Source organism: Uloborus diversus, chromosome 1, assembly GCF_026930045.1.
Source record: "Uloborus diversus isolate 005 chromosome 1, Udiv.v.3.1, whole genome shotgun sequence".
Taxonomy (NCBI): domain Eukaryota; kingdom Metazoa; phylum Arthropoda; class Arachnida; order Araneae; family Uloboridae; genus Uloborus; species Uloborus diversus.
Window position 1 is genome coordinate 78,630,225 of NC_072731.1, and position 12,120 is coordinate 78,642,344.

Genomic DNA, 12,120 nt, shown 5'->3' on the forward strand with positions numbered 1-12,120 from the left:
ATTATTATTGGAGGATTATGTTAAATAGCCAAACATAAAAACGGGAAGATTACGAATCCATCGATACCTGTTTCGATGGTCAGTTAACCTTCACTGTCGTTCGAGAGAAGTAACTTACACATACATAGTTAATACATAGGTACATACGCTCAGTGTTTTTTGTTTAAGATGTATCGTTTGGATTTGGAATGGATGAATTTCTTGTGGCTGGAATATTCAGTGCTGCCATCTGTCAGTCATAACTGCAGAGAATCCTTAAATTGGTCCTCACTCGTTAAATGTTGAAATTGTCCTTTCAACTGCTGCCATCAGAGACGGCGATTGGGGCTCGCAAAGGGGGGGAGGGGGGCAAAAAAGAAAAAAAAAGATAAATTAAAAAAAAAATTAAATTAAAAAAAAATGTTTTGAATAAAATAAAATAAAAAAACATGGACTTATATGGTCAGCAGCAAATGGAAAAAAAGTACAAAATTTTGTTAGGGCTGGTTTTGAGAGCAGATAAGTGAAAATTGATGAAAACCTAACAACTGAAATCACGCTTTTCTTTTGATGAATTATGTGCACAATAACTTCCCTTGAAGAAACATAGACATGAATTAGACTTACATTATTTACCCCGACGTATTTTGAGGTGTCACAAACATTTGGTAATAATTTTATTAAACAAGTATGGCTTGTTTAAATAAAACAATTGATTAACTAATATCTGAACATTGAGTACATAAACTAAAAGTTACTGCTTGTGCTAAATAATGTTTCTTACAGATGTACAAAGTAAAACAAATAATTATGTCCTGAAAATTTTGACATTTCTGCTTTTTTTTTTTTTTTTTTTTTGTAATTTCTAGTTTTGGTTCTTTAAATGGAAAATAAAATAACTTTCCCATAAAACGTAGAGGGGGTTGCAGTTGCCCCCCCCCCCGCCAAATTGCCGCCTCTGGCTGCTATAAATATAGGGAGAGTGGCTAGTAACAAAAGCAGAACATATAAAATTGAAGTCAGAAATAGTAATTTTAGGCAATATTTGGTGATGTTGAATGAAAAAGGGTTTGGTGTGCACTCCCAAAATTTTCTCTATCACTTTTTAAATATTTTTAGTGATATTAGGGGATTAAAAGCTTCTTCCGTAAATTTTTCAAAATAGAAGTTTTTAAAACGCAATTTTAGGCTATCTTTGGAGACATTAGGTAAGAAAGAGGTGTTTTGGGATTGATCTAGGAAAAATTATGAAGTTGAAATCTTGAAGGCACAAGTTCAGACTATTTTTGACCGCCTAAAATTTGCATTATTTTAGGCAAAAATAAAATTATTCTTATAGTGGAATTATTTTATTATCCTGATGGGTTGATTGCCGCTCAGATTAGTATACGAAAGCAAAAGTAAACTTTTATTTAATTTTGAAAAAGTGATAGTTTTGTCGATTTTTTAAAGAACAAATTTGAAAGGTGTGAAAAGAAAACATGCAAGTCAGATGGAACCCCTGAGAGCACTTCATGGAACCCCAGGGTTTCACGTAATTATTATAAACTTCTTAACAAATGGATTTCTGAAAACTATTTGTGGACTTTTCCCGATTTCTATCATTTTTTTTAATTTATAAATGACTTTGTTCATTATGTTAAAGATATTATGGCACTGCTGTAAAAAAAAAACTTTCTTATACTTCAAATATCAAAAAACTTCATTGGTGGACTCGAGCCCTCCAAACTCAAAAATTAAAGCTTTAAGAAGACTTTTCTTTAATAAAAAAACTTGACTCCTGTCTACAGAAACCTTCTATTCTCATCAAACTAAAAAGAGAAACCTCCCTTTATTTAAAAAAAAATATCATAAATGCTAAACTTTATGCTTGGAAAGTTTTCTGTAATAATCACACTTTTCCTTACGATGTTCCCAACAAGATCGCTTTTAAACCATTGAAGTCTAGATTTAACAAAATTACGCCGAGCGGTTTTCTTTCTTCAACTGACAATATTAAGAACATTGTCAACTCAATTTTTAGTGTGTCTCCCTCTCACATCTCCAATTTTTGTTCCTTTCCTTCTTTAAGTTCAAATTCTGAATCAGCTCCAGCCTTTTCTGTCAATCAAAAAGAGCTCAGAGATATCATCCATTCATTTTCTATTAAAATAGCTCCTGGTCCAGATTCAATTGATTTTAACATTATTAGGTTCATCAACCGCAAGTTTCCAGATTTCTTAGTTTCTATTTTTAATTTTTGTTTCCGTTTTCAAGTTTTTCCTCCTATTTTCAACGAAACGTCGATTGTGTTTGTTCCAAAAAGTGAAAAGACCTTGAAAAGGCTTCCAATTACAGACCAATTTCTCTTCTAAATTGCTTTGGGAAGGTTCTTGAAAAAATAATTGCAAATCAAATTACTCCTCATATTTATAATCAACCTCTCTTTTTTGAAAACCAATTCGGTTTTATTCCAAGATAATCAACAGTAGATGCTTTACAAAATGCAGTTGATATCATTCGCTCTCAAAGGACTCTTGGCTCTAATGTCATTCTTATTTCTTTCGATATTGATGGTGCATTCGACTCGATTGATTATAATTGCCTTCATCACGAAATAATCAAATTTAACTTAAATCCCATTTTCGTTTCTCTTATCTTTCAGTCAGTTCTAAACAGAAACCTCTCTACTCTATATCCAGGTTTCAATTTAAATTTTACTTTTCCGAAAGGTTGTCCTCAGGGTTCCTATCTTAGTCCAATTCTTTGGAACATTATAGCAAATTCTTTTCTTTGTAAATGCTTGCCTCAAGGTTCATTCTCTCAAACTTTTGCTGATTATTTTCTCATTACGATCTCAGCTCCCACAAGAGAGAATCCCTTGAATCTCTTACTGCTTCTATAATTTCAATATTTGAAAATTAGATCACCTCCTTCAATATAAAAATTTCCGCTTCCAAAACTTCAGCTGTTCATTTGGGTTAACATCCCAGTCTTGCTCAAGCTGCTCGTAATAGAGCAAAAAGATTACAAACAAATCCAATAGTTGAAATTTTCAATTCAAGCATTAAATTCACGGATGATTTAAAACATCTTGGCATTTTTTTTTACCCTCTTCTTAACTTTGTATCCCATAGTAAATACCTTATAAAGAAAACAGATGCTCTCCTCCAGAAATTCAACCGTATTTCATACAATAAAGGCTCCCTCTCCCCTAAAATAAGAAAATTCCTTTACAACAACGTTTTCCCTAAAGTTATAGACTATGCTGTTGGAATTTGTTTACAGCAATTCCTTTTTCTTATTATAAAATCTTTTCTACTATTCAAAGACATTTCCTTCTACTTTCAACCCATTGTTTTAGATCAACCTCTACTGAAGCTCTCCAAGTCCTTACAGGCATACCTCCTATTTTTTATGCCTTCACAATGAAAATATTTTCTTTCAATTCTCCAAAAATTCTAGGAAAGTCTGCTTGACAATGTTTCTTATGATCCAAATAACTTTGAAATTAAAACTGTTTTTTCACACAGCTACAAAATCTCTTTCTCCGACTTTATTTTTGATCATTCCAGAAAATTAAACTTTAATGACGATCATTATTATATTTATACGCATGGTTCAAGGACAGATGATGGTACTGCCTGCTCCTTCATTGTTTATTATAAGAATGATGTTTTTTTTTTTCTAATTCATTTACTCTCAAGTCAGAAAACTCTGTTTTTCAAGCCGAACTCACCGCTGTAAATTAAGCTAGTATTTAGATTTCTAAGTTCTGCTCCTCTATCACTTCTTCATTTTTCTTTCATATTATTTCTGACAGCCTTTTATCCATTCTCGCCTTAATGAATTATTCCCCTTCTTCCCCTCTTGTTTTTAGTACTCAAGTTAACCTCCTTAAAATAAAAACTCTCACCACGATTTCTTTGATCAAAGGTCATAGTAATAATCTGAGTAATGATTCAGCCGACTTTTTAGCCAAACAGGCCACTTCCTTTCCTGCTAACTTTCATGTTCCAATTCCAACTAAAGTTCTTAAAACTATCATCAACAATACCCTTCTTGCTGATTGGCAAGCCTACTGCAATAATGCAGAAAACGCCAGATGGACTTTTGAAATCCTCCCGAATGTTTCTTTTAGCAGGTTGTTCAACATCAATTTCAATCAATTTCTAACCAATCATGGATTAACTCATTCTTACTTTTTTAAAAGAACACTCCTCAACTCTCCAGATTGCATCTGTGGAGAAATTGGAGACTACAAACATTTTCTTTTCTATTGTAGGTTTACTCAAGCCTTCCACGCATATTAAATTTGCCCCTCTATTTCCGACTCAAAGTGAAAAACCTACTGTTTTATTGATAAAAAATGCTTTTAAAAATGTTCAAAATCTTCTCAATTTTATTTACAAGCATAAATATTTATTTTTCCCCTACTGAAATTAAGAAAAATAAGTATTTAGGGTCTGAGAATTTTAAATTTTTATGAACAGGTATTGTTATTTTTGTTTTCCTCTTACACTTTTACTTCAATGAAATTCAAAAAAAAAAAAGAGTTATGTTTTCCACCAATTTACTAAAGCCAACAATTTACTGATTATGACCATATCTGATACGCCCATTGTAACATTCTACACTGATCACGACTTTGTTACTGCACCAGTATATTTTTAATCATTCTTATCTCAAATCAAGATTGTTTTTAAAAAATATGTTGTTTCTAAAATGTTAATTAATTTTTAATCATTTTGTAATTAATTATCCTTTTTGTTCATGTTTTTAAAGAAACACCATTTTTTCTTCAAAATTGTACTTATAAATGATTTTTTTTTTTTTTTTGAGCAATCACGATTGTTTATTGTTCTCATTTGACTGTTTTTTTAGCGTGCTACCATTTTATTTTCCCACCAGCACCCTCTGCCAGCACGCACCACCGTCGACCGGCTCCTCAGGATGCTGCTCCTATAGAGAAAACCGTCTCCAGGTTGCGTCCATATCCTACTCACAGACGCATATACACACGCACACACACACACACACACACGCCCACGCACACACACACACCGACACACACTCCTACACACACGAACGCCTACACACGCACGTACACACACAGCACTGCATACACAACATGCACACACATGCATACATACACACACGAACACCTACACACACAGCACTGCGTACACAACATGCACACACATGCTTACATCCACACACGCACGCACCCACATATGCGCCTACACAAACACACATGCGCATACATACATACATACATACACACACACGCTCATGATTGCGAAAAACATAATTTGAATTCAAGATGCCAAAACTTCAAATTAATTTTTTTTTGTTTTTCTTCAAATTGCAATCAACCTTAATTATGTGCACAAAGTGTTGATTCTAATTCTAATGGTGTTACTGTATTTTGTGTTGTCAAAATTTCAATCAAGTCATCTGTTGTTTAGGGGTTTTTTTTTTGTTGGACGACGATAGAAAGTCACTCTATCTCCCACCAAAATCGAGAAGGTCTTGTTACCATTCGGGGGAGAAGTGGAGGAGTTGTCTTCAGTTGTCCCGTTACAATGAAGGGATCACAAATTTTATTCGTTTCGACGGGAATTTCGTCGTCGTATAATTCAAGGTATGAATGGCCATCAAATCGGGTCAGAAAATTTATATCGTTGAAACTGATATTTCGTTGCACTCTTATTATTAATGCTGAGAAACAAAATGATAAAAGCTATGGAAGCAAAAAATTTCAAAAAATTTTGCAGACACATGTTTTAAGAAGGAAGAAATAAATAAATGCCTTTTTGAGATTAAGAAAAAATAAAATTAGCAATGTAAATGGCAGAAATGTAGAATTTAAGCCTTTTATTTGCAATTTGTGATCCTATTTCTTTATGATTCAGAGATCCTTTTATCCACACCCTGGGCCCGGCTATGATTTTTAGACACTGATCACAAAATTGTTTTTGGTGCCCCCCCCCCCCCCCGTCCCCAAGCTTATTCTATATAGAGAAGCAATAAAATATCTTGATTCTTGCTCATTAACACAGCCATGCTAAAATTAGCGATTCTTTATTTTTGAAAACAGAAGTTGACGATAATTATACATTATAACGTCAAATTTTAACCGTTGCAGTAAGCCGTAAATATCAAAATTATCTATAAACTTTCAATAGTATATAAATATTGACTAAACTTTGACTGGATTTGGGATTTGCGAAAGAGATTAAATTTTAGGGGAGATTTTCTTTCTTGATTTATTATTTACATTTCGCTACGGTGTGATATGAAATTACTCTAATTAAAACATTACCTACAGACATGGTGCCCCCAAATGATGATGCCCTGGGCCCGTGCCCCATGTGCCATCCCTTAATCTGGCCCTGATGTCCACGCCACAGAGACGCATGTCAGCTTCGGGATGAAAGTCATTACACTTGTGGGAGGATTATTTTTACCCCTAAGGTCACATCGGTGTTAAGCATTTTGATGTAGAGGTTCTTGGTAACCAGGGGCTCCGGAGTGGGAGTCAGACTGATTATGATGAGGAATAGGAGTCAGGAGTGGAAGTTAAAAGTTCTAAGGGTCGGAGTAGGTCACTTTCCCTCAAAGCCAACAACTCTGCCAATGTTAGAGGAGTCGGAGTCGAATGCTCTAAAATTTCCAGAGATTAGAGTTGGCCATTTTTCCTCCGACACTGCAACCCTGATTGAAACACACGGTACCGGAAATAAGTATTTGCTCTAAGGTGGTAAAAACATTATCCCAATTTTCCAGAGAAAAATTTATATTTAAAAAGGTTTGTGCTTATCCAGCAGTGTAAAGGGGTGACTTATTGAGTTTGTTTTCTACCGAAACAGGTAGTTTATTTTTAGAAGTGAATATTCAACGAAGTTGAGGATATTTGCTCCTTCCCCCCTTCTTTTTTTAAATGACTTTTCGCTTTTGAAGAATATTATCAGCTATTTTGCATTCCGCACCCAAACTTTTGGACATTATTAAACTCATTATTTATTTAAATTTCATCACCACTCATCAATTGCCATCAACAGTACAGAATGCTCATTAATAAAAACGATTTTGCTGACTAAATAATCTTGCATAAAATATTTTTAACCGGTTTTGCGCTTTGCATGGAATTTTGCTGCCAGCCTTTTCGACTGACAACTAATATAAAAGGCAAAAGCATGATGGAAAGTAAAAAATAGATTCGTCGACACGCAATAAAATGCTTCGCAATAGGGTTTTACTATGTTTCATTTCCGCTGTAAATATTTTTTAATTTATGCACGGCGCATGGGCACGTGCAAAGCGATTTCTAAAATCGCTCTATTGCTAACGGGTCATTCCATGCGAAATGAGCAAATCAGCCAGAGCCGTGTCCAAGGGGAGGGTTTTAGGGGTTAAACCCCTCCCATTGGGGAAAAATAATAAGTCAAATGAAGAAAATGTATGTTTGACTTTTATTAATTTTTATGTGAAAGTTTGTGTGCAGCGCTTCGCTAAAATTCTTGCTGAAATTTTTCTGCAATTTGCGACTGTCAGAACGTTACCAACTGGAATAATATTTTTTAAAAAACCGCTCAATGATTTGTCAATGCAAAGCCTTAACTGCGTTAATATTGCTAAAGGAGGTAATGATGAATTTGGCATATGTTGCAGCTATGAAAATCCATTGATGATTCAATTTGGAAATATAATTTGCGTCTACAATAAGCTCTTTCTTGTTTAGTTTATTAAGAATCTGTGGACATTTATTAATACTTATCGCAATATACCACATTGTGAATAGATTTGATTAAAAAGAAACAAAGGTTTTTTTTTTTAAGAAACAAGCAAGATTCGATTAAAAAGTAACTGTAAAATGAAGGCATACTGCATTCACTTGTACAGCCAGAATTATCCTTTAGACGTGAGGAGGGATTACAGCAGTCTTTACAGGTGTAGAAATGCCATACTGGGATTGGCAATTCAGGCTAAAACTAAAGTTTGTGAGGGATTCAACTTCCCCCCACCCCCACCCCTCGGGTAAGGACGAACAAGCTTTAAAATCTTTATGAAAACTGGGCCTGAAATCAGCTGTGGTTGACATGTCACAAATTTCAATGAAAATTTTTATTTGGGTAAATCATGCATATATATAAGGGCATGCAAAGTATGGAAGTTTGAAAACTGTTTGTTGCTTTGTTATTGAAATTAGAAGTTGATGCTTACGCTAAGCCTACATTTTCAGAGTTCATTGCAGTCAGTTTGTGACTCAATAACTCCGTACGTTATTAACGTACACTTAAAAAATAAATATTTCCACATTCTATTAACAAAACTCTATTAGGAAAAGGGAACATAAAATTTATTCTGAGCTTTTTTTGAATCTGAGATATTAACAAAGATTGAAAACTTGCCAATTTACTTCAGATTTCAAATCACTCTTCTAGCTCTTTTAATAAAAAAAATAACACCAAAAAGGATTCAGATTGAAAAATTATCTATAGCTAAGCATCTGCTCTAACTTAGTAATTGTTTTTGAATTTCTTAATGATGAAATCGTACTTTAAAAAATCAAAAATTTCCGAAATTTTCAGTTTTTCCTCTATTTTAGATGTCTGTTTGAACATGAGGGAATGCCCTTAAGTGACCCCTTTTAGATAGTACTAAATTTTAATAATTGGAATCAGCGTATTTTTGTTACTACAGTAACTTGAACTAAGGAAAAAATTCCATTAGTTAGGGTTATTCATTGTAAGTTGATCAAGACTTAACCATTTCATGTTTCCTTTTCTCAAAAGTATATTTATGAAGTACTTGCTGAAATGTTTCCTTAATTATTGTGAAGTATATAACAGTCCAGAATGCATAATTAAATATAATTGTGCCACTGAAAGTTTAATTTTCCTCTTCACCCGTGGTATAGGAAAAAATAACTCTAAAGTTTCTAGAAAATTTGTCATGTTAACATGACTAAAAGAACAAACTGAGTTTAAAGATTAAGAGAGAGGACTATCTCGTCTAATTCTCAATAGCATTGGAGGTTGGGCTATGAGTTTGAGGAAATTTGTTTTATCCATGAATAAGTATATTTGACGAAATACATTCATTTATTTCAACCGTCCTGCTGCGACGTTCTTTGAAACAAAAGGATTCCTTTGGTAGCGAAACTCGTCTATTTTAGTTATAACTTTTCTATCCAGACTAAAAATTGCCAAATGAACAACATTTTTGCCACACAATCAATCTAATTTTCGATAGAAAGCAGATCTCTTTTCTTTCTACTATCAATCGCAAAACTGCATATAACGGCATATTGATAAAACTATCAAACTATTGTTCGTCAGAACATGTATGCATACGACATACAATAATCCATTTATAACTGCAAGATATTTTCAACTTCTGCCTGCCACAATAAAAAAAAAGTTTTTTTTTTCTTTTGTCTCATGAGTAAATTATCAATCTTGAAAGTTAGGCTCAGTAACAATTTATCAAAGTATATCTATATAGCTGTCTTAGAGAAATGAAATTATCATCGTTTCATCTCAATTAACAATTGAAAACCTTAATTCCTTGTCTCAGATTTATCTCAATCATCAAAGAAAGGAGCATATGTTTGAAGAGAACGAGTTCAGAGATCAGGCTTAAATCCAACATCAATGATATCATTTGTTTGTTACGCATATATTATAGCAGTTATTTTTGGCTAGGTAATGTTTTTCTACACATTGATTTTATGCATCGATATCTTTTCAGATAAGCGATTTTATTATTAAGTTACTGAATCCACATGGACCGTCACCGTAGTACACATGACCTATTAAAGATGATGTTTGTCTGAAACTACTTGAAATATACTAATGAAAGTACTACTAATGTTTTGAACTTTATTTTCCTACAAAAAAATGAGCCACAATTTTTTAGCCAGATTGAAAGCTTTTTTTTCTGTGGAGAGCAAAGAAAGAAGAAAAAAAAGGGCAACATTTCTTTTGATGCATTTGTTGATACTCGAGATATAAATTTTATCCGCATTTTTTTTTTCTTATAGAGCTCACATTATAGCAGTACATTTTTAAAAATTGAAATAAATTTTATATATATTTACTTTTACACCATTTAGTCGTTTATCTAGCTCTTTGAATTCTTGTAATTTCACATAAAACACAAAGAAAATGCTATTGTCCTGAATTTTATTTTAAGCTTAGAAATCGAAAACCAATTCCGAGTTTCTTCAAGCAAATAGTAGAAGTACTTCTCTATATTCTTACAAAATTTTTAAGTTGTTTGAATTTTTTCTCATTTACATTTTTGTGTCTATGTGATGTGAAGGGGAAAATTATCATTTTACAAAATGTCGCTAAGTTCAAAACTGATTTTGAAGACAAAAGAGTTAAAATACCACTTCAAAAGTAAGGTATTTCTTTTATGATACTTAGCATGTTATTGGGTATTGATTTAAGCAAAGTTAATACATTCCTTAAAGAATGAGATTAATAAGTAAAATGCTTAATAATGAGAAAACTAAAATATTTTCAGTTTTTAAAACTCGGCTAAAAGTTAACTATAATAATTTTGAAAATTTGACTCATATCAGATGAATTGCCCTACTCTATAGATTACAACAATATATAACTTTTATGTTTTGATTAAAAAGTTAATAAAATACAAGCCTTCAAAAATGCAACCTTTAGCATTTATGAGAATGCTGTTCAATTTGACCAATTTTCAATTGCATGTAACTACTAAAATAAAAAATATTAAGCCAAAATATTTTAGATATTTTTATCTAGGCATAAAAGGAACTTGTATACCAAATTTCATAAAAATCTGTTACCATGCGGCCATCACGTTTTTGTGAATTTTGCTCATTTCGCATGGAATGACCCTAACGTCAATGTCAAGACCTCTTATACTTACTCTGGCACTCCCTAGATGACAGCACAAGCTTCTTGTTCCCTAAAAATATTGGCCAAGGACGTTTAAGATTGACGTTTGGGAGGCAAAGGCATAACAAGATGGTGATTTTTAGATGCCTCCCCCCCCTCTATTCAGGGCCGTCGCTAGGTCAAAAAACTGGCGGGAGGGGGGGGGGGGGTTACGTATTTGGCGGCCCTTCCGGTTTCAAACGCATGTTCCAATATGCAGAGAAATAAGAGAGAGATTTAGCTTCTGATTTAGCAAGGATAGTCATATGTTACTAGACCTTTGTTCCATAGGCGGATTTAGGACTGAGTTCCGGGGGGGGGGGGGGGGGGCAGGATCTTTTTTCAGCAACATTTTTAATTCCCCCCCCCCCACACACATACACATGTTTTGGTTTGTTTTCCTGTGATGCATAAGGCCATTCTTTACTTTTTTGTGTGTTGTTTTCATTAATGTGTTTTTGTATATGCTGTCCTTTTTGAATTGATCTTAAGAGGGGTGTGACTGGTATCAAAAGAGAGTGACGCAAGGCTCCCTTTTAAGTAGGATATAGAAGATCTCCAATTTTAGGGGATATCCATTTTACAAAATTTCCTCCGGAGGAGAAACCCCTGGAGGAAATTTTGTAAAATTGATATAAAATTCTGCATTTTAAAGCCTTATAAGTGTTAATTGGACAGACAAAAAATCTCAGGGAAAAAATATAGACAAATATATACAGTGAAACCTCAATAAGTAGTCGACCGGTTAAGTGGTCACTCCGTTTATGTGGTCGTTTTTCTTTGGTCCCGAAAAGGTCTCATTCACAGTAATGTAAAATGATCCTCCTTTACTGGTCACCAAATTTAATTTTACTCGGTTAACTAGTCACTCAAAAATTGTTTTCTAAAATTCCTTTTCCTTATCGGATCTTATAAAATAGTGCCGGACTTAGTTGAAAGGCTGTTCGATAGTCATTTTTCCTTGAAATCTCGATCCTCGGTTCTAGTCGTTCAAAGCATACTTCTTGCTGTGACTCTGCCGAGTGCCAAGAGTATGAATCAAACTCCTTTCAGCAAGACATACAAAATCTAATACCTGGAGAAAGTTAATCAGTATTTAACATCCGTTCAAGAAACTACAAACACAGAATTTAAAGCTTGATGTATGTTAGAAGAGATCATTCTTTTCCGTAAGCAACAACTTCATGAGTCAACATTGAAGGATTGTATTAATGTACTGTAACTAAATAAGTTGTTG